The 24,310-nt window shown below is 31.0% G+C and overlaps 2 protein-coding genes across 13 annotated transcripts in view; one reads left to right on the top strand and one right to left on the bottom strand.

Moving 5' to 3' along the window:
* Positions 1-24,310, bottom strand: part of LOC127712260 (neural cell adhesion molecule 1-B-like) — a 210,506-nt gene that overhangs the window by 89,356 nt on the left and 96,840 nt on the right. The gene's annotated exons all lie outside the window — the stretch shown is intronic.
* LOC127712269 (uncharacterized) overlaps positions 1-24,310 on the top strand; it is a 138,022-nt gene that overhangs the window by 73,686 nt on the left and 40,026 nt on the right. The window lies entirely within an intron of this gene.

Raw genomic sequence — 24,310 nt, 5'->3', positions numbered from 1 at the left:
GACCCTATCTGCTGGATTTTCTTGCTGTATTGAAGATTCATTGGTGGCCTTCGGCTGTTGTCTGCTCTTTGGTCAGGTTGTTGTCTCTTTGACACCTTCCTCATTTCTATTCTCAATTTTACTCAAACATACTGTCACAATAGGGAAATAATTGTGGTGCGGCAAATTAATATCATGTCGCTAGTTAATTATAAGAAGATCTTAGACTGCGAAAACATGATGCAAATGAATTGAAAGTTAGTAATTAGATCGGTTTTTACATGAGATACTTACTTCTGTTTTATTTTGTATTTTGCACACTATTATTTTATGCATTTTTGTGAAGAAGATTATTCATTGTTGACAATAACACAATACTAGTTCATTGTAGACAGGAAATATCATTTAATATATCCTGTTGTCCTTCTCTTAAATAGTCCCTGCATATTGAGTTGATCATATACCCGCTTTAGTACCTGGGTGTAGTAAATCCATTATGTTAATGTAAGTCACAGAACATAATTTGAATTATTGCCCTTTATACATGATAAATACGAAAAGATTTGTCAATACAGTTAAAGTTTTGTTGATAACATTACGTTGATGAGACTTAGTCTCAAGTGGTGTCTTCCGTTGGCAACCGACATTGTTTCTTGAACAAGCATCTGCATACTCGACTGTAAATGGGTATTTATTGCATGAATTATATTCTACAAAAAGTGTTATGGACAGTTGTTCGTCAGGAAGATAAAGACACAGATACTATAACATGCTCATTTGCATTATAAGTAAAATAACAATAATACCGAACTCCAAGGAAGATTAAAAACGATACTAAATGCATATGTTATATGTGGCGTGATTAACCAGGTGAAAATGTCTGTTTTTACAAGAAAATGCATGCATCAAGTCAGGAATATGACAGTGGTTGGACATTCGTTTGATGCGTTTGAGCTTTTGATTTTGCTATTTTTTAGGGACTTTCGATTTTGAATTTTCCTCGGAGTTAAGTATTTTTGTGATTCTACTTTTTGATATCAATTAACAAGCCTAAAAGTTAATGTCATAATGGCAAGGACGAATTGTTTTGGAAACAACGATTCAATAGTTTGAACAATACTAGTGATAACATACAGAATGATTGATAGAGGGTACATCCCGGAAGTAATAACTAAATATGTACTTATAATGTCAAGAGAGGACATCCTTTTCAAGTGCTATTAGATAAACAATAGTCATTTCTCTGGCACACTTTACTGGGAACAATATAGAAATTAAAAATAGAACGACCATGTACCAATTTATCACCAACTAAATTGATATAAAACAATGAAATTGATAACAAAATTGAAAAAAATATGAAGTATTGAAGTGTGTTTGAGGCGCCAACATTTGTATTGTTAGAGTGGATCAATATACTTTGGCTAAAGATACCAATGGGACATTCGAACTCATAATTCGAAAAGAAACTGACAAAGGCATGGTTAAAAGAACCAAAAAGATTTCAATACAAGTGAACTAATCAGGTTGATTTTTCAGAATTCTTCTTTTGTAATAGCATTAACAGTACAAATTTTACGTATTTCAACAATTATATTTTTCCCATTGCCTTTCGAGGCAACAATTACTTCATAGGTGAAATTTATAAATGTTTTAACGATAAAGAGATATAATGTTTTCAGTCTTAATCATGTTAATACATATGTTTGATTAGACTCGTTAAGGTTATTGGACTTCTTTTTGTTGAATTAAATGATTATTATCGATTGTTTAGCTTGAACATTTATTTGTTCGTCTTTTATGTCAGAAGTATATATTGTTTGAGTGTAGAGTGATTAAGACAAAGTAATTTCTTTTAATATGATTTTGTAACTAGTACATAAGTGGAAAATGGTAGATGAATAAAGGCAACAGTAGTGTACCGGCGTTCAAAAGTCATACATCGATTGAGAGAAAACAAATCAAGGTTACAGATTAAAACCGAGGGAAACACATCTATACACAACTATAAGGGGAAAACTAAGGAACAACACGAACACTGAAGTTCAACAAAACTAAACGCATACATACATATAAACGAACTATTTAATAACAACTGCCACATTCTTGACTTGAATTAGTACAGGACATTTAAAGAATAATATGGTGGGTTGAATCTTGTTTTATAATTTTTATTTTTCTAATTCACTTTTTGTTTCCTACATACATCTTACATATCTTAACCACTTACTGGTGAATTGAATATTTTTGAACATATTATAGTTTGAAATAATTTGTATTCTTTTATTTTGAGAATCAGTTCTCTTTCTGAAACAGAATCAATGAAAACAATCTGTTTGAAAGGATTCCATTCGTGAAGAGTGTCATACTGAGATATTAATTTAATGTTATCGTGATAGCCTGAGGTAAATAGTTATCAAAGGAACCAGGCTTATAATTTGATACGTCAGACGCGCGTTTCGTCTACATAAGACTCATCAGTGACGCTCAGGTCAAAATAAATAGAAAGCCAAGCAAGTATAAAATTGAACAGCATTGATGACCCAAAATTCAAAAAAGTTGTGCCAATTACGGCTAAAGTAATCTTAGCCACGAATAAGAAAATCCTTTGTATTTCGAATAATTCTTAGTTTGGCAAAGATTAAATTTATAAAAATGACCATATGATTGATATTCATGTCAGCACCAGAGAGCTGACTACTGGGCTAGCGATACCCTCGGGGAGAAAACGTCAATCAGCAGTCATTGAGTATGAATGTGTATCGGATTGGCAGGTAGACGGACAGACATATGAACTAGCGGACATGCGGACTGACGGAATCAATCACCATAACAACTGTATTACTAAACACGTGTACGGCCGGAAATTTAGAAAAGCCAACATTAGTAAAAATGATTAGTAAAGGGAATTGATTTTGAAATCAATTTACATTGAAGTCCTAGAAACTAATTTTACAGCAGTTATTTGTTCTGTTCGTTTGATCATTATCTCCGACTGTTTGTACGCATGAATGATGCCATTTTGTATCATACTTCTTTTTGCTGTTCTTGTCTTTTTCATTTCATTTTTTAGTTCTCTAGACTGCACAACATAAACCCTAAAAGACACACCTGGACTGTTTTCTGCCCTTTTGTCGGGTAGTTATATAAAAAGAAAATGTGATATAATCGCAAGTGAAACAACTCTTCACAACAGATCAAATGACACATTCTTCATTTCCATCCCAAATTTAATTTACAGCTTATTTCAATTTGTGTCTATGTTAAAATCTCATATTTTTATGCAGTAGGACTTAAATGATCAATGTTGTGATTTAAAAAAACTTCGTAAATAATATTTAGTCATGTTGTTATTCTTTCTATTACCCCAAGTGTAACAAGATAAAGGCAGTAAACTTTTCATAAAGATAGAACTTTCAGAATTTTTTTTCTTGGCACGCACAGTGAAATCGTACGTTTGTTTGATCTAACAGTGTGATATAATTAAAGCTTTTTGTAATCAGTTTTCAATACATTTGAAGTTGAACACGTCAGATAATTATCTATAAAAGAAGAACAATTCATATCTTTTATGTAGACAAGAAGCATTAGGTGTAAATGAATAATCATATTCGGGCTATTTAACTAGTTACTATATTGGTGATATTAATACATGCACATATACAGGTATATAGATTATAATCATAATGCATTGGTATTGTCATAATGATTAGGCATTTTCAATGATATCGGATCGACAAACCAATACTTCCTTTTGAACGGGACTGAATACACTCTTATACCGTGTGCATATATACTTTCAAAATATGATTTTAAAAGAAGATATAGAGATTACAGGAAACCAAAAACAAGAAATCAAGCAGCCACAAAACCATAATAGTCAAAGTATACAAAAATACCAATATTTTTTATTGAAAAAAGTGAAGGTGGAAAATTATCACAACAACATCAACTACAATAAACCTAATACCATATCTACGTACAAATATGAATTTTATTTGAATGGTATCTATAGTTATGTATTCCCATTACTTTTACACTTCATGTCTTTTGCATTTTCCCTCATTGTGTAAGTGAGGAACACATGTACTATTGTGTATAAATCAGACATACGTAATAAGTATTTTATCTAGTTCAAATGTTGCACCAACGATAATAAAATCAAACTTTTCGGGACAGATTTTTATCAAAGAAGTCTTCATATAGCATGAAATTACTTTGAGTTGTTAAAGCTTACGATTCGGCAATACAAAATCCAATGCCTTAAATATAAATTCTCTTACAATGTTGTGTCCTTCCTTTTTACATTCAACAGATTTTCTGTGTTGCTTCATACATGCACCGTGTCGTACCACAATTGATTTTAGATCTGGATATTTTTATTGCAGTAACATCCAAGTTACTGATTCGTTGATTTTACTTAAGATGTCTTTGTATTTCTGAATAAACCCAGATCCACTTCATCAATGTTTTTGAATTATTTCCTGTAAAGTGAGAAATCATAGTGAAATATTTTAGAAAATGTGTATGTCTTTTATCGTAATCGTCTCAAATATGACGAAGTTTAACACTTATATCATAGCTCTGGTAAATGTCATCCATCTTTATGTTGTTATACTTCACAGACATGACAGACGATTTAACAAATTACAGTTAATATCAAAACTATAACCTGAACACATGTATATGTTATCTTTCGAATAAAATATCATGAATGCAAAAAATAAAAACAACCCCGATGGTGTCTGAATGTTTGGGTATTTTTCTTTACCTTATTTTAGAACATTTGAGCTGCGCAACAGTTGAAAAAAACGAACAGATCTATTCAAATGCAGTGTATTTTTGGACATACTGAAATATTTTAAAATAGTAGCTTATCTGATGGTTTTGATAATGATTAACAGACATTTTAAGGAAATTTTTGGAATAAAAAAAAAGAAATATATGGTCATAAATAAACTGTGAGTTATGATGATAAGTTTAAATCATTTAGAATAGAAAGGACAATGCGAATATTTCTATAAACAGATACTTTTTATCAATTTTGTATTTGATAGACTCAGATAGATAAAGTCACAAATGCGTTGTTGATGTACTTAACATTTTGACACATATGTGTGAGGTTATTGGTATTTAAAAAAAAAAAATTGAATCAATTCCCTCAGTGTCTGATTTTTCCAAACGATAATTAAGTCATTGATATGGTCATAATTATAAATTAACTGGTGACAAAACTTTGAATTTAAAAAAAAAAACTAAGGCTTTTCTACTTCAGGAATAAATTACCATAGCTGTATTTAACAACACTTTTTAGAAATATTTGGTCCTCAATGATTTTCATTTTCGTACTTTATTTGGCCTTTTTAACTTTTTATATTCGAGCGTCACTGATGAGTCTTTTGTAGACGAGACTCGCGTCTTGAGCAATTACAAAATTTCAATCCTGGTATCTATGATCAGTTTATTATAGAACGCCCCATTACATAATCTACGATCAAAGTCTGAGTAGCAGCTGCAAGCTCTTGAATACTGAATGAGTTGAAAAATGTATATCCTATATACAGGTGAAGTTGGTATATAGCTGCTTAGGTGGGACAAATTTATAATTTCAAACCTTAAATCGTTTGTTTTTAGATTCTGTAACTGAGATTACCGTATGTCAAATTCCAGGTATAAGTCCAAAAATGATGTGGACGAATCCGTGTCAGTTCTTTTTTTATTTTCGTGTTCTGGATGATACATTAATGATCCCAATTGGAAAGGTGTGGATATTCTAATATATCTAAATGTTATATTAAATTATCTGGCGTATTTGATCATCTTAATTTTGCCAAGTGTTTGTAGGAACTCCTACTCATATGAAAATAAGAAAAAGTCAGCAAGAAGAGGCGCACATTTAGTTTCCATTAGAATGATGACAATTTGTTGAAAAAGTCCTCCAAATTCAACAAATATTTTTTAATAAGAAACTCCAGCACACTTGTTCATTGCTGTAGCATGCTTTAAATATTTGTTCAATATTAGCAAAAATTGTCGTACGGTATCCCAAAGCAAAAAATTCATAGCGCATGTTACCACTTTTATAATGAAAAGAACTGTGGATTATTTCTTATAGACGATTTATCAATTTGACAAATAGAATAAACCTTCAAGTGTAAATTACTGGGGAAAACTTACGTTTTATGTACTAGAATATTAATATTTTTTTGTTTTTTTTTGTTTTGTTTTTTGTATATTATCAATATTCAAGAAAGGGCTTTATCTTTGTACCTTTTCCTTTCTGATTGATAGCGGACAATCTTAACAGTTCTAAATGGGAAGCAACAATCATCCTGTCAATTGAAGACAACAGTAAAATGATTTTTTAGATATCTTCAATCCCATAGAATATAAACACTGCTAGATAATATAAAAAGACTGAGTGCAGTTTTAGAACGTTACGTTTCTTTCACAAATGTTCCAATATCGTACAATTTCATCTATTCTATTTTAATCTTCTTGAAACGTTCCAACAAACAGTAGGGGGTCAACTTCACTTTATTTATATTGCCTAATAACATTACGAAGATCGATGCCTTTACAACAAAAATGATCAAAGTTATTGATTGAATCCCCATGTTTAAGTTTTAGTTTTTAAAATATCAGAAGAGACATTTATTGTCGAAATGCGCATCGGGAGCAGTCAAAAGTAGGGTACCGTTAATGTTATAAGTGATAACATGGAATAACAAAATAAACGGTATAAAGCGTCAAATGTACCTGCAAATTATCAAAATTGATTTGATACCTAAAGCTCAATATTATCTTTATACTTAAAGGCATTAGAAAGTCTATTCTTATTTCGATCTTCTAGCACAATATGAAAAGATCAACCTCGGTACATTCTGTAGGACTAATATTATATCATATTTCTTTCTGACCTTGAACTAGTTCCTTGGCACAGATAATTCAATGTACACTGATATTTAAAAGTAAACTCCATAGTATTTGTTTGATATAACTTTTACTTAAATATGTTTAAAAAATGTTTATGGTGTCACTTTGATTTAATTTGCAAATTATGTTAATTGAAAGGAGGTAGGATATTGTTTGACGACATAAGGCAACAACTAATATAAAAAGCGTCAACAGACATCTAACATTAACAAATGGTTTTTGCAAAGATATTGCATATACATTTTTTTATTAGAAAAATCTGCAATACACAACAAAGGTACATGAGATAAAAACAACTTTCCGTATGACTTCACTTCTATTTTGGAAAATATCGAGCCGTCTCCTTGCGGTTGTCAATGAGAACTGTTTTAAAATACCTTCAAGTTGATGGAAAATATACTCTACATTTGCTTGAATATGTTTGTTTGTAAACACAAACGGTCGTAAACTAGCACACGCCTATCTATAGCAATTACTTATCTTTTGAATACGTGATATGCGATATAACCTATTTTTAACTTAACTCTTTTGTTATGCAGTATTTATCTTTAAAATAATCACAAAGAACTATACCGGATTATTTGTGGGCATACTGCCATATTATTCATATCCACACTTCACCATTAGGGACTTTTGATTTCAACACGACATGATATATGAAGTGTCATTACCGATCAAAAGGAGCTAGCTTTTGACCATTGTTTTCTATTAAATTAGGATTATTTCATTTTTACATGTTTAAGACGCATTTATAGACCAAAAGCTTAATACGAATACTACTGTAAATACGAACATATTATTAAACCAATTATCGACCCATTAAATGTATCTTTCATACATGTATAATGATAAAAAATATAATGTTATGAATTCATTCTTTATCTAAATCAAGCGTTTCTGGTTGTAAAACATTCTTTTCTTTTTTTCTTAGAGGTAGAGGTACTTGGGGGACAATCACAAACCATTGATCTACCAATATCAAACAATCTAACGATCAGAAGTTGAAACACAAACAAACAAACAAACGAAGGCAAAATAAACTATTTCCAGGGAAAGCACAGCACTAAAAACAAGGGTTAATTAGAAAAATAAAAAAAAAATATAAAAAATGGTGATTTATACAACTATGAATTATTTGTTTGGTCTCTTGTGAAGTGTTGTCTCATTGACAATCATACCCCATCTTCATTAGTTTATAATGATTTAATTTTTAACGGCTTACACAATAAAAACATAGATCAGTTTTGTTATGATTTCATAATCAAGTGAATATCATATTACACCTTTTATTATAGAAAAAAGGCACACTAAACTTCCGACTACTTTTGGTTATACATAGATATCGATACGATACAACACTCTGAAGCTATCTATGTTGATTCAGTCATACTTTTATCAAATCCTAAAAAAAAGTTTCTACTTGCTGTTTAACTGGTGTTTAGTTAATAATGATTTGTTCATCTCATGACATGTTATGTCTAATGTTCTACAGGAGAATTTCTTGGTGAACATGGATTGTAATTATAAACATCAGTTATATTGCGGCAATGGATTGAAAACAAATTAACAAAATACTGCACCCAAATGTTAATTAAGAAAGGTGTGAAAGTCCATAAAACTGACAAAATCAAAAGTTATCAACTAACGAAAAGAGTTAAACAACAACTGTCATAACATTAGATTAATCTATTATTGTAGATTCTGCTATTATATCTATTTTTATTTATAAGTTATTTTATGGTTTATAGATGTTTTAATAAAATAATGAAACAAAGCAATACTGTATGTTTGACTTTTTGTGTCTTTTTGATTCTGTCTATCTGACCTAAACACCTGATCAACCTCTTGTCATATGTTTGTTATATGTTAAACAACAGCCTTAAATGTTTGATAACTACATTATATCGTTCATTATTTAGTTCATGCTGCTTAGTCTTTAGTTTTCTATGTTGTGTCATGTTTTCTATTATTTGTCTGTTTATCTTTTTCTTTTTAGACACGGCGTTGTATGTTTATTTTTGATCTTTGAATGTCCCTTTGGTATCTTTCGCCCCCTTTTTAAATGATTTGACAAAATTTAAGCTATTATACTAAGTCTTACAAACGTTACAGGTAACATGATGAGAAGATGTCTTAGAAAATTGAAAACAACATGTTTATTAATTTCATGCGTCCGAAGCGCTTTTCTGGATTTACCTTCATCAGGATCGCTCAAAGCCAAATATTTAAAATCCGAGTATGTATTATTACCGAAACAGTTGAAGAGCTATATGACAAAAAATACCTAAAAAAAGGCCAAATCCATCTAAGGTCAACTTTGCCTGACGGAGCTGAAACCTTAGTTTCTTTATAACTAAGTCTTATAAACGTTAGAAGAGAGGCGAAAGATACCAGAGGGACATCTAAAATCATGAGTCGAAAATAAATTTAAAACGCCGTGACTATATATGCACATTAAACACAACGAATGGTTTTATATATATGTGCATGAATCATATGCAATAACACAACTGACGTCATAATCAACAAACCCCATAAAAAATTAAACTTTCAATTTAGAAAACATACTGTCTAATTTATAATAAAACAACTTATACAAAAAAAAAAAATAATTACAGACATGAACTATCGACAAAACGACAACCACTGAACTGAAGGGTCCTGACTTGGGACAGGCACATATATAATTGGGCGGAGTTGAACTAGTTCGGTGGCGCTTAATCGTTTCCTAACCAGAGACCATGGTGTTATAGAACAACCTTAAAACTAACTATAAAATACAGTTAAAACGGCTTAACTCATCAGATTCATACAAAGCAGTCAATCAACTAACAAAAACATAGACCAGACGTGGCCTGATACTCACACATCCCAACACCAACACAGATACTTAGTCTATATCTGAGAGTATTGCTGTTACTGACAGTTAGTTCAAAATCAAAAACAAATAAAATATAATAATTTATCTAAGAATGAAACATCAACCATTACACATCCAACTTCGAATGGATTTAGTATAAAGACAACACAAACAGAGAGAAATATGACCTTCTTCAATGCCATTTTACAGGAATCGACAGATTGTAGAAATGCAATGTGCAAATGTGTATAACAATAATATTTTGTATGTTTTTTTTTTTATTACTGTTAACACAATCAATAGTTATAATAACATAAACGACATATCTACACTTTTGTTTATAAAAAAGATTTCAAATAATTACTGACGTGTTCTTCTCCTGTATTTCAAAAAAAATAATTCCAGTCTAAATGTGTACACTCTTTTGTTATTTTGTTATGAATTGCTTTGTTGTCAAAAGCAGATGACAAAAAATCCAGTTAACTTTTTAATTTCCAACAACGTGTCTTTTATTGTGAAGTTTCATCTGTATCTTTAAAAAAAGAAGATGTGGTATGATTGCCAATAAGACAACTCTGTACAAGAGACAAATGACACAGACATTACCAAGTATAGGTCACCGTACGGCCTTCAATAACGAACACAGCCCATACCGCATAGTCAGCTATAAAAGGCCCCGAAATGACAAATGTAAAACAATTCAAACCAGAAAACTAACGGCCTAATTTATAAAAAAAAAAAAAGAACGAAAAACAAATATGTTACACACCAACAAACAACAACCACTGAATTACAGGCTCCTGACTTGGGACAGGTACATACATACAGAATGTGTGGGGTTAAACATGTAAGCGGTATCCCAACCCTCCCCTAAACTGGGACAGTGGTGTAATAGTACAACATAAGAACGAACTATAAAAATCAGTTGAAAAAGGGTTAACTCATCAGATGGATACAAATAGAAATTCATCTTACAAAAACACAGAGAGGACGTGGCCGGGTACCTGTATATCCTAACAACAAACAGACACGAAGGACTGATTTGAGAGAACTCGTAGTTACTGACAGCTAGTTTAAAGCCACTAACTACTAATAAAAAGAATTAAGCATCTAAGACTAAGTATTGGTTTTACTGCCTGTGTTTATTCCTACGTTAAGAATTTGTTCAATGTTATCATCAAACGGTTTGGCTATTGTATTTATCTATTCATCGTAATTCCTTATTTAGTATTTAACTATTAATGACAAATGGCTAGTTCCGACGCTAAAGACGATAACATCTTATTGCAGGACATCCTCTCAATATATAGGTTATTATACAGAATATAATTTAGTTTGAAGTCGTGAAACATTTTGTTTTATCTTGAAGTCGTGAGAAATTTTGTTTTGTTTTAAAGTCGTGAAACATTACCTTTTACATATATCAGTTAAATGTTTCAGATTTACTGTATGAGAATAATACTTGCAATATCTGGGAAATTACAATTATTTCATCATAGACGCATGACCACAAATTTTTAGGGCATGGACTCGACAATATGTAGCTTTGTTTTGTGTGTATCTTAGTCTAGACGCCATCTAATTAACTATCGAGTTGACGTCCAAAGACCTCCGATTGTCATATAAACGATATAAATATAGATATGATTAGATAGCGAACTCGTGAAATTGGATTTTTCTAGGTCTTTTAAATTCCATATTATAGATTAAAAATGTATGTTAATCATCGTTTTTACCTGTATAAGAATGATTTTTTTGTGGATCGATATGATTTACCGTTGTTTCACTTTCAATATTGACATTTTTTTTTATTTTAAATAACTGAACATGAATTCATGCTTTATCCATCTCTAACTAAGGAGGTAAATTGAAGTTCACGTGAATATATTTTACATAATAGTGTGTTCATAACCTTCAAATCAATGTATTTGTTTAAATACGGAGTATTTTATAAGTTGCTATGCTTGATACTATTTTTTGAAAATATGCTAATTGGTGTTTTGTGTCGTTCGATTGTAGGCCTTATTGCATTATCTTAAACCCATTTAAGTGCACAATAAACTGATCAATTAAAAAGAAAAGAAAAAGAAAAACATGTAAGTTTCGTTTTATTTAACGAAACAACGTATTTGCTACTTTAATACTTCCCGTTGCCTATGTTGTACATAACCCTATTGTTTTTAAGATATTTCAAGTAGATAGCTTCTGATCACTTCATTAAACATGAATACACTTGTCATTTGATACGTCTCCTTGACAGGAGTAGGTCTAGTCTTCTCAAGTACAACAACAGTGACAGGTGAAGATCAATCAGTGTTTGATGTATTGGAAAGATTAAATAAAAAGTGTTTAAGAATAAATGACCCATTATACTGTTGTCTACCGATAAATAAGTATTACTAATGTGTTTTCGTACCTTTTTGACATTACGAAAAGGCTTTGTATTGGATATAAATGCATTGCGTCATATCGTTTAACATTTTGACGTCCTGATACATTAATACGAATAACACTAAAAGATCAGTTTCTGGTCAATCTTTAAAATAAGACACGCTATATTTTTTATATAGAATACACAATACAGAAACGTGTCATTAGTTTGAAGAGTAAGTATATATTGAGGTTGATAGATGAAATTTTCATTAAGATGAACCTAATCTCAAAGATTGAAAACGGAGAGCAAGTTTGAGATTCAAATATCTTTACGAAATTTAGGGGATCGCTTTAAAATAAATCCTGTTGCATGTTATTTGATAGTTATATATTAATTTACTAGGTACACAAAAGTGAAATCACAAAAATACTGAACTTCGAGGGAAATTCAAAAAGGAAAGTCCATAATCAAATGGCAATATGAAAAATGAATGGAAAACAACTGTCATTTTCCTGACTTGGAACATGCATGCTCGTATGTCGAAAATGGTGGATTAAACCTTGTTTTATAGCTAGCTAAACCTCTCACTCGTATGACAGTCGCATCAAATTCCAAATGACATTTAACGAGAATATCAAGTTTATTTTAACGATATTAAAAGGAAGGGTTATTGAACAAAGCTAAGCTTTAAACTATGAATACAGATGTAATTTTATTACAAACTACTAATAAATAACAAATGTAAGACTTTTGCATATATCAAATATAGAGTAAAAAAGTGTAGTTTTTTTCTTTAAAAATGGGTATACTCTGCTCTTTGGTCGGGTTGTTGTCTCTTTGACATATTCCCCATTTCCATTATCAACTTTATAGATACACGTACCATTAAAACCGCATGTTTGTTTATACTATCTCAGGATATCCAAACTTTCATTTTACCGTTATTGCTTTTTTTGTTTTATGGTTGGTTATTGTCTGAGGAGGGGAAATAACTTGATACAGTTGTCAGTTGTACCCTGCAGTTGTGGTGGCGAATCATGTTATTCCATCCCTTTTCATGCTTTATCACAATGAAAAAACTATATAATAATTCATGGCAACATACAGATCGCAACAAAAAGGGCGGAACCTACGAAGTCTCACATTTTTAAATACATTTATTTGAAAGATATATTTTGGAGTAATATGTATGAAACACGAATCCAGGATTGGTTGTCAAATAAATATCTTGCTGAATTTTGATACCAATTAAGGGACGTTTTATTTGCGGACACTGAATCATTAAAGGAACAAATGAAATATGGCGCCAAAAAAGTATATTGAATTTACTGTGTAATTCTGATGTGCAGGTAATATGATGTCATTATTTCAGTTTGTGTCTCATTATAACGAATCATTCAATAAAAAGGAAATGAAAGTACTTCACCATATTTCATTAAATGGGAAATCGCAAAAAATAAGACACTAGTGAAATTTTTGTTGGATTTTTTCATAGTTCTGAAGTTTTATTTTAACATGGGTAAAAACAGTAAAATAACAAGTGTATAAAACAAAAATCAAAAAATCAAAAATAGATCAATAAAATAAATATTATAGAAACATAAATAACAAAATCTGACTGAATAGACTAACATCCAGTTTAAACATTTGCAGACACACATTTCTTGCTAAGAATACATGTACATACAAACAAAAACAAAGTAAAAACAACCTATTACATACATATGAGGAAATCGCTAAGCACAAACATCGCATATCCATAAAAACGTTTTACATATAAAATACAGTTTAGAGATCACTACATAAACATTCTAGTTAACTGTTCAGGTTTCAATGGAACACCAGGAGAGCAATATTTACAGTTAAAAACCGAAGACAAAATTCAACGCAGATCTATCAATGTCAGTCATATATTTGAATCAAGTAAATGTACAAAACAAAACCATAAATTCGATTGAATGATCTTACTGGATAAAAGTGAAAACACTGACATCAAAATATGAATTGTTCTGCCTGTACCAAACTTCAGATGGATACCTGCTAAGGCACCTCATTGTCCTGTTCGGATTGATGCAATGCCTTGAATTGTTATTATCTGGATATTTGAAATATATATTCACAAGATAAGATAAGATTATTTTGTCTCTTACAGATAAAGTCCAACAGTGACTGTTGCACTGTAATTCGGATTCCCGTTTTCTGATTTGGTAAACGGTTGTTGTTTTTCTAGTTTGTGTATTTTCGTAATTTCGTCAAAGTTGCTGTGAAGAACACCAAATGTCTGACTGTGTTTACAACTACACAACTCAAAACTGACAAGAAAGAAGATGATGGACCGTTCTGTCTGCTCTGTATTATTTGGTACTTATCATTTAAACTATCACCACATCTTCTAAAATAAGATCCACATTCCCTAGCAGCTCGTAATTGTGTTTCATCCATTGTATGTGTTTTATATTATGATTTGTATAACTATTAGAAAGTAATCAACATATATTTATATAGTTAATTTTGCTGGTTATTTCACGCGACTTGGGGATTTTAATTTTGTTTTAGGAGTAATTGTAAGCGTATTATTTATTTTAAGTACAAAATCATATAAGTAAAGGTAAATACAGATTATGACAGGTGACATTTGTAGTAACCAGGAATAAATATTTCATTTGGGGTTTTCTTTCCGTGAATGTGTGTCCCGAAGTGAGATATTACATTTATTTTTTAATAACGAAGAGTCATATGAACTAATATATAAATTCAGATTGGATTTATTTTTAAATATGTAAACATCTCGAAAACTTCTTTCGCTTTGTTCAACGGAATTATTTAAGCGAAAACTATCTTAACTGCTTGAGTAATTTCAAATATAAACAAATCTGTCCTTTTAAAGTTACACTTAAAATAGCCTTGGCTTTAATACATATGAAAATATGCCAAGGTCAATCATTATCTGTCAAGGTCAATAATTATCTGACAAATTTGATACGAGTCAAATACCCACTAAACTATAATGAAAAGTTATTCTAAACTTATTTTGAATATGACTACTCTACCTGAAAAATAAAAATACATCCTTCGTAACATATTGCTAAAGCATTCACAACAACAAATAATTATAGATCGTTTTAACATATACTCTTCCTGTCTCTCTGACAATTAAAGTTGCACTGTCATTTATGCCAATAATGTTAAGACATACGAACTCTTGCGATAAACCTTTAATATCGACCAAATGTGCGTTTGCAATCTTTTAATTAACTACATATATAAAATAGGGAGCATTTATAAGGATAAAAACGCATGCTAAGGCCTTGCGGTGACCAATAGTTGTTCTTAGTAAATTCTTTTAAAATAACATCAAAACATAGGCCATGGATACCAAATGGACATTCAAACTCAAAAAACGAAAATAGAATGACAACGCCATGGATATAAACAGAAAAGAAACCAACAGACAAACAACATTGCACAAAATACAACACATAAAACTAAAAACTGAGTAACATCAACTAAACCAAATCTTGGGGGTGATCTAGGGTGCTATGAGAGGGTAAGCATAACCAGACACACATGTGGCAGCCGTCGTGTTGATCATGTAAGTACCAAAACAGTGAAGAATCTAATTCTTGGGTAAAATTCGGGGGAAAGGGAAAGGGTATGTTGGGTTCAGTTATTGGAACATATTAGTCGTCATCCATGAAACAGATATTTCATAAAGGTCAAACAACTCGTGATGGCATTAACAGAATATACTAATGAATGATTTCAACTTAACCCTTTAGAACTCTTGGTTTAATAGCTTCCTTGTGAGCTGCAACCCTTTAACAAAGGGAATACAAGCCCTGGAATATCGTATCAACTTGGAGATATATACATGTACTCCGTATGGAGGTGTTGCTGGAACGTTGCTGCATAGAGATGGAAAGTTCTCAATTGGGAAGATGAAATCATCACATTTGTCGTAAAGTGTTGTTTTCAACATTTTCAACCGACCATCATTGTCAGTATGCAGATGTAAGTCAAGATATGAGGAGAATTAATTGTAACTGTTGTATTCTTTATCTAAAATTTGATGGCTTGATGCGTTCAGTTTTAAATAATTTAATGAGAGAACATCATTTAAACACCGGAAAATTAAAATAAATTACCAAATGTAATAGGACACCACAAAACCGTATATTGATATAGGAAGATGTGGTATGAGTGCCAATGAGACAACTCTCAATCCAAGTAACAATTTATAAAAGTAAACCATTATAGGTCAAGGTACGGCCTTTTGTATACATGTTTTCATATTAATGTGCAATGATATGATGTCAGTTATCCGAAAATATGTTTTTATTCTTTTCATGTGAAGTCATACGATAAAGAGAAAGTGAAAGTGCTTCCACTGATTTTATTTACACAGCTATCTCCAAAAATAAGACTGATATCGTCTTTATACATGTTATAACTATCATGTTTGTATAATCATTGCAATCTCTTAGGCAAAGTGATCTTAAAAGGATTTGACTATAGTGTTTATGTCCTTATTGGTCAAATAGTTCTTCAACTGTAACTGTTTTAGTTCTTGTATATACTTGGCTTATGTTTAATATTTGGCTTTGAAGGTTCCCGATGACTATAAATCCAGGATAGCGCGTTGGACTGATGAAATTTATAAAAAAAAGTTGTTATCCTTTTTTGTAACGAATACTGTTCATTACAAATGTTTGATTTCCCGTAGCAGTTTTTTTTTCATAACGCAAAATTTTAAATATATTCTTATACCACATTAAACTTTAACTAATAACAAATAACCTAAGCTGTATGTCTTATGCATGAAAAAAATTATCCGTTATATTGTTAATTTTATGTCAAGTGTATTTTTGTTCTATATCAAAACAATGGTTTCGATAGGTTTTTTCTAAAATTTTATTTCAACAAGAGTATAACTTGTAAAATGACAAATGTATAAAAGTTAAAATAACAGTATAAAAAAATATAAAATTAAAAAATATTACATGCATAAAAATATTACAAAGATAAAAAAAAGTACATTTATCTGAGCACATCATCAGGAACAAACATTAACCTATCCATTTAACTTTTTTGTAAACTTCTTTATATTCAGACATGAGCAATGCAATATTTACATAAAGTAAACTTAGGGAAATGAGCTTTACAAGCGTAAATCAGCATCCATATTTACCCAATTACAGTGGCATGTATTGTCAGTCTAATGTTTGTATCAATTTTATATACCAAAAACTCAAATTGTACAGAATGGTCTCCCTGGATAAAAGTGAAAGTAAAAGTGAAAACTAAGGCATCAAAACACGGATATTTCTTGAATTGTTTGTACCATAATTTAATAATGTAAAAATGTCGTCGTTTACTGATAAAGTCTAACAGTGATTGTTTTATTGGATTTGAAATTCCACTTCCTACTGCGGATTGACTAATAAGCTGACAGGACTTGTTTTCTTAGTTTATGTATTCTTGCAATTTCGCTAAAGTCGCCGTTAAGAACATCAAATATCTAGAAAATTTCCCAACCACAGAACCCAAATCAGAACGTAAAGAAGATAATGGTCTGTGTTTGTACTCAATATTCAAGTTATCTCCACATCTCTGAAAACAGGATCCACATTCTCTGACAGTTCGTTCTGTTTCATCCATTAGAAATAACGTTATTTTTTTTAATTGTCTTCCATAACGTATGCGTAAATATCATAAGTATACGGGTGTCAATGTATTTTGATATGAGATCAATATCTCTAGGAGTATACGGTTATCCATTATGATCTATTTATAGATTGAGTCAGATAAAATCAGGAAGAAATAAAACGTTAGAAATAACGTCAAGTACAAAATTAGTCTTCCATAACATATACGTAAATAGCAAAATTTGTTAAAGTTATGTATTTCATAGGAATTGAAAAATATCAGATTATATAATTATTGACATTTTTCAATATTTGTTTGCCATCTCCAGTAAAAAAAAATTATTGTATTGGTATATGTTACATATTTTATATTTATATAACCTGTAAGGTAATTCATATATTGTTAACTGATAAATAGCCTTGTGGTACTTCATGTACCTTATACCTATTTACACGATATTTGAAAATCTGTTTATTAATTTACATGGTTTATGGATTAGTAAACTATAACGCATTTGGTACATTTTAGTGTTTAGAACATTTGTAAACTTTACTACAGTTATTTACAAGAAAATATAAGTCACCTTAAGTAGTCAAACGTCAAAAAGCCGTGTTTTTTTATACATTTAACGGTGAAAGCTAGGTTAATCGTCATATATTGATGGACAGATTTACGAATTATTTACCTGTTACATAAATTTATATAAATAGAGATTTTTAAATCAATCTAGCAAACAAGTTCTATCTGAATTTTCAGTATAGCACATTTGTATTATATTGCAAACTTGTAAACAAACAATAATAAGTCCTTAACTCCTTAATTCGGTAGATTATGGTTTTTTTTAATCTGTTATTCTTGCATTTATTTGCACTGTATTCCTATCACGTAATGGTGTCATTTTAGAGGTATTTTTAAACATTGCCATTAGGCGGGAGGTTTTCTTAAAATGTCCCGTACCAAGTCAGAAAGATGGCAGTTGTTTTCTAGTGGTTCGTTTTTATGTATACTGCTTTGGTATTTGTTTTGTTGCACGTTGGTGTTTCTGTTGTTCCGTTGTTTTCCTCTTGTATTTGATGTGTTTTCCTCGGTATTGGAATTTAACCCGGATGTGTTTTCTCTCAATCGATGTATAACTTTTGAATAGCAGTTTATTTTTGTTACCGTTATTTATCAAAGAAACAAAGGAGAGAACAAGCACAGACATTGTAAATTGCCGTACACTGTATTCATATGTCAAGTTTTTGAGCTCTTGATTGATACAAGAGTAGCAAGATGAAAACACTTTAAAAGGAATATAACACATATTTCAGCAATATTAAAATACTTTAAAGACATTTATCTCATATATTCGAGTGAATATTGAGCTCATGTTTACGTCTTACAATCGACTTTGACATTAAAACTATTTTTAAATAATTTTGCAGTATTTATAAATAAGATTATACAAAAAAACTATAATTGTAATAGATCGGTTTTTAATTTGAGAATACTGTCAAAGTAAGATTTAAACTTCAACATTTGAGACTTTTGTTTTTAAAACAAATACGAGATTTGATGTGTCTATTACCGTCAACAAGGAAATGACTTTTTTATACTACCTGTATTAAGTAATTAATTATTTATATTGAATTTGAAAAATATATAACTGCGTTTTTATCGCATTTCAGAGAAGCTTTTCGAACATGTTCAGCGAAAAAAGGGGATTCATTAATGAACTGATTCTGACATACAATAAAACCAACAATTTTTGAAATGTTCTCTTAGTTTTGCGTTCTGTTTCAAGAAAAGATTAGATTTTTAAGCATATACGACATGCACGTGGACTTTATCTATTTTTAGTGAATTCTATAAAAAAGATTGAAATACTGTGAACAAATATCCCAAAAATATATTCCCACTCGAAGATAAAACAATGACAGAGTCGACGTTTAAATATATGCTGAAAGAAACAGAATTATATCGAGTAAATCAAAGAAATCAAAGAAGGTGTTCAGAAGCATTACACGGTGACGATTCTGACAAACAAAAACTTAAAAATTTGAGTTTTGGGTTGTAGATAGAGAATATACAATAGTGTACTTGAGATGGCAAATAAGACAAAGTCAATGGCATGCCAAAGTAAACCCCAAACTAGTTGAAAATAAATGAAATGAGAATTGACACATTATATTATTTCAATAGTGATATGTAAACGTTTTACAAAGTTCTGTCATACAGTTCATGCTCAGCAACGCAAATAAGATAATGATAAAGGACAAACGAATAGACACACAAAAAAACCAAAAAAAAAAACCAGTCAAACAGATGGCCTACCATCATCATCAGTTTATTCCGTACGTCCCAAAAAGCATGCACATGATAAAGCCTATATGAATTATGATCATTTCAATATGGTAGGTCCCATTAATATATCATCAAGAACTAGAGTATACAGAAATCAAAATGACAGGTTCCTCTTCGTCATTTGTAGACATTTATCTGCCAGAATCTCTGACTAATAAGACGATTTCGATTTTGAAAATAAAAGATTCCAAATTTTAGCCGCCCTATACCAACTTCACCCATTTATTTGGTATACATATCTTAACGCAAATGAATTTCAAAATTTTGCAACTGCTACTCATACGCTATTAAACATCACCAGTGTTTTGTCAAAGAATGGTTCGTCCTTTTTTTTTAAATTTCACAAGAAGGTCCAAGCCCCAACAGAAAAAAATATATAGTGTCTACGAAGAATATAAGATGGTCTTGAGTTTTAGGTTTCTCGGTGCTGTACATTTTTATCCTAGTATCTTTTTATTTTACTTTAAATGACCCGTTATTTGTCGTCTTGCTTTTATCTTTCTTTTGTTCGTATGAATGTTGATGTGACTGGTATTTTGTGCATCCTTCCATCAGATGTTTGATTTTTTTTACTTTAGGCATTTCTGGTACTGGTGGAGCCCGTTGAGCGATTCAGACAAAAGATTTTTAAACTGTTGTTTCTACTTTGTTTACCCTTGTATATTTACTTGATTAATTTGTAAATAATCGATCAAGTTAATACTATAGACTGTATATAATATCCATCCCTGAGTATATCACAAGCCCATGTGCACTCCACAACTTCTTTTTTGATTTAGATTTTGATCTTTGTTGTTACTAGAGCACCATAGATAAGTTTATTGTAGATGAAACACGCTTCTGACGCACCAAATGTTAGACCTGATGATGAGGAAGTGACGGAATAATTGCTTACTGAACTAAGAATTTATAAATACGAAGCATTTTCGAATAAATGAATATATAAAGCTAGTTGTACCTGTCCTAAGTCAGGAACCTGATGTTCAGTGGTTGTCGTTTGTTGATGTGGTTCATAAGTGTTTCTCGTTTCTAGTTTTTTTTTTATATAGGTTAAACCGTTAGTATTTCTGTTTCTTTAAAAACCTTTGCCGTATTTGGTACAACATTTAAAAATATCAGTATTTTAAGCTCATCAATTTGCAATTACTTTCAATTGTTTTATTACAGTGCTACTGATTAGTTTTATGTCGACGAAATACCGAAATACGAGTCTTCCGTATAAACATGTTGGCCTGTTATCTATGATGAGTTAATGAAGCAGATACACGGATCGGACGTGTAAGAATGCTATCTATTGGTCTTTTGGTAATCAAATCTGTGTATCAAGGGAACTTACGAAAGGAGAACTCATAAATGAGTGAAATAGATATAACCGAAAAAATAATGATAAAAAGACAACCAGTGTAAAAGCAAACCCAATAAATTACGGAATCTCAGAAAACCATGGGTTCTCAAGAAGGTTTTATAATCTAAAATTCATTAAGCCAGCAGATTATTTTGAAAGCATGTCAACATGTTCCATAAACAGCAAGATTAGTTAGCAGGAGCAGTTGGGTACGTGTTATGCTTCATTTGTTATGAGTGAAATTGAAAGACTTTCAACCATCCAATTCCATTCGTTCTTTCAAATGTTCTGTAAACGTAAACATAGGTTTTGCTAGACCATTTTGAAATAATGCTTTTTCATTTATATATTTTGAGTTTAGTCTTTTTTACTTAACTAGTACACATTTTTGTTTAGAAGTCAGCTGAAGCTAGCCTCCGGGTGCGCAATATTGTCGCTGTTTGAAGACCCATTGGTGGCTTTCAGTATTTTTGTACTCTTTGGTCCAGTTGTTTTCTCTTTAACACATTCCCCATTTCCTATCTCATTTTTCTTTAGTAATGGTTGATATAAAACAGGAATTTAGTTTCTTAATACTCAAACTTCTTTCGCAACCATCTCGTTTATACATTATAAATAATTATTTACATATTGAAGACACAGGTACTATAATAGCTCAGGTGAAATCGAACAGAGGCATTGTTTCGTAGTATAATCATGACGTGAATAAAACTTTAAAAATAGAATATGGTGAAAAGAAAACAGCTAGAAAAACCCGATTATGGTAAATTTAGATATGAATACCTTACGATATTATCAATCATCCAGGTTGAGATAATCATATTGTTATTAAATCAAAACAAAATCTGTTTGCACTTGCTCTTTAAATACATTTGAAATCCCTAAACCACGTGAATAACGATTATATAAGCATATGTGTACTATCGTTTATTAAATTGATCGATCTAAAACCGTACAATGGACGAATCACAAAAAAGAACTTCTAGAGAATGTGGACGTTTCTTAAGAAGATTTGGAGACAATTTGAACGATGAATACACACAAAGACCTTTATCGTCTTCATTCTTCTCAATTCTTGGTAAAGCAACAGAACATACTTCAAGATACTTGCTTCGTTTGACTGCTACAGTGGCGACGATACACGAATTCACAAAATAGGATTATATGGACATTTACCAGTGGTAATTTGTGCCAAAGAAGATTTCCAAGTTAATGTAAGAGTAGCTGTGCAATTGAAGGCAAACAGTTATTCATTAGCAGAGGGATAATGTACTATGATTGATTTTTTTTTTTTTTTTTTGGTGTTTTAACGCCACTTTTAAGCACCTCTTTTGGGCTATTTCGTGGTGGCCAGTTTTAATTGGTGGAGGAAGCCGGAGTGCCGGAGAAAACCACCGACCTTCGATAGGAAAACTGACAATCCTAATCAATTAAGATTGGAGTCGAGTGCACCCGCACGAGCGGGGTTCGAACTCACAACCTCAGTGTTGACTGGCTAGTGATTACAGTAGGAAATACTTAAACCACTCGGCCACCGAGGCCCCTCAATGTACTATGACAATAGTAACTTAATAAACGTGCCGTAAAAATGACATACAAATATATTACCAAGTATAGGTTTGTTAGCGCATGTATTCTGAATTCAAATGGAGACAGATAGTTTATTTTTCTGAGCATAAGAAGTTTACATTATGGTTATAAATGTTCAATGCAATGATATAAATATTTTACGTTGTTTATATTGTAGTGCACATATCAAGTCAATTAACCAGAAACTTATAAAAGTGGCATGAAAACCTTGACGTTGTCATGAACGAGGTTTGCTTTATACTTGTGTGTTCCTGTTGGTGATCTCACAGTAGGAGATGTTAGCAAATATTAACGATCATAATATTCTGTAGTAGAAATCGTAATAGACGTGTTTTTAAAATACAATGATTATTATGTCTATGCAAATGATTGCAAGTGAAACCGATATATATACTTCGATTTTGTATTTGTATATAACTTCCAGTTTTTATCTTTGTGCTATGTTATCAGTTTATTATATTAATGTATATTGATATAGTTCTTATCTATTCGTTTAATTCGGTCAAAACCAAACATTTGAAAGCTAAGGATGTATTAGACCTTTAATTACGAGCAATATCCAAAAATGAGATGAACAATTTTATTCTCCCCAAAACCCACAAAATGTACACAGAGCTATTCAAACCACCTGTTCATATGTGTAAACCGATCAGCATTCACAATTCATCTAAAGTTACATTGACGACAGGCAAAAAATATCACAAAGATATATAATCCCAAATTAGAAGATAAACACTGTGACAATGCTATGGAAATAGACGAAAAACGGCAAAAAGTCAAACAGCTGTACACAACATAGAAGACTGAAGACTGAGGAACTAAAATCACACAAAAACCACAACAATGGCCAGAAAAATAGACATTTTGAGATAATCATTTCGTACCGACTCTTTCAAATAAAAGTTGTAGTTCAAATAAGGCATACAGTGCAAATTTTGACAATAAAAGTCTCTTCAGTGATGGTCGAATAATCTTACATATAAACACATATGGACGTAAACTAGCACACGTCCTTCACATTTAGTTTTTAAATCGTTATGAGTACAATATGTATAAGTCAATATAACCTACTTGTAATTGGATATTTTTAATACACAGTAATTTTCTGTCAAATGATTTAAAAGAACTATACACAAAACAATTATCAATTAGACCGATTTCATGACTGGCACATTGACAAAATATTATTTATATCTACAATTCCATATGAGGAAGTTTTGTTTCAGAGAAAGACTGA

Source organism: Mytilus californianus, unplaced genomic scaffold, assembly GCF_021869535.1.
Source record: "Mytilus californianus isolate M0D057914Y unplaced genomic scaffold, xbMytCali1.0.p SCAF_8, whole genome shotgun sequence".
In the NCBI taxonomy this organism is placed as follows: domain Eukaryota; kingdom Metazoa; phylum Mollusca; class Bivalvia; order Mytilida; family Mytilidae; genus Mytilus; species Mytilus californianus.
This window is presented reverse-complemented; position numbering and strand designations above follow the sequence as displayed.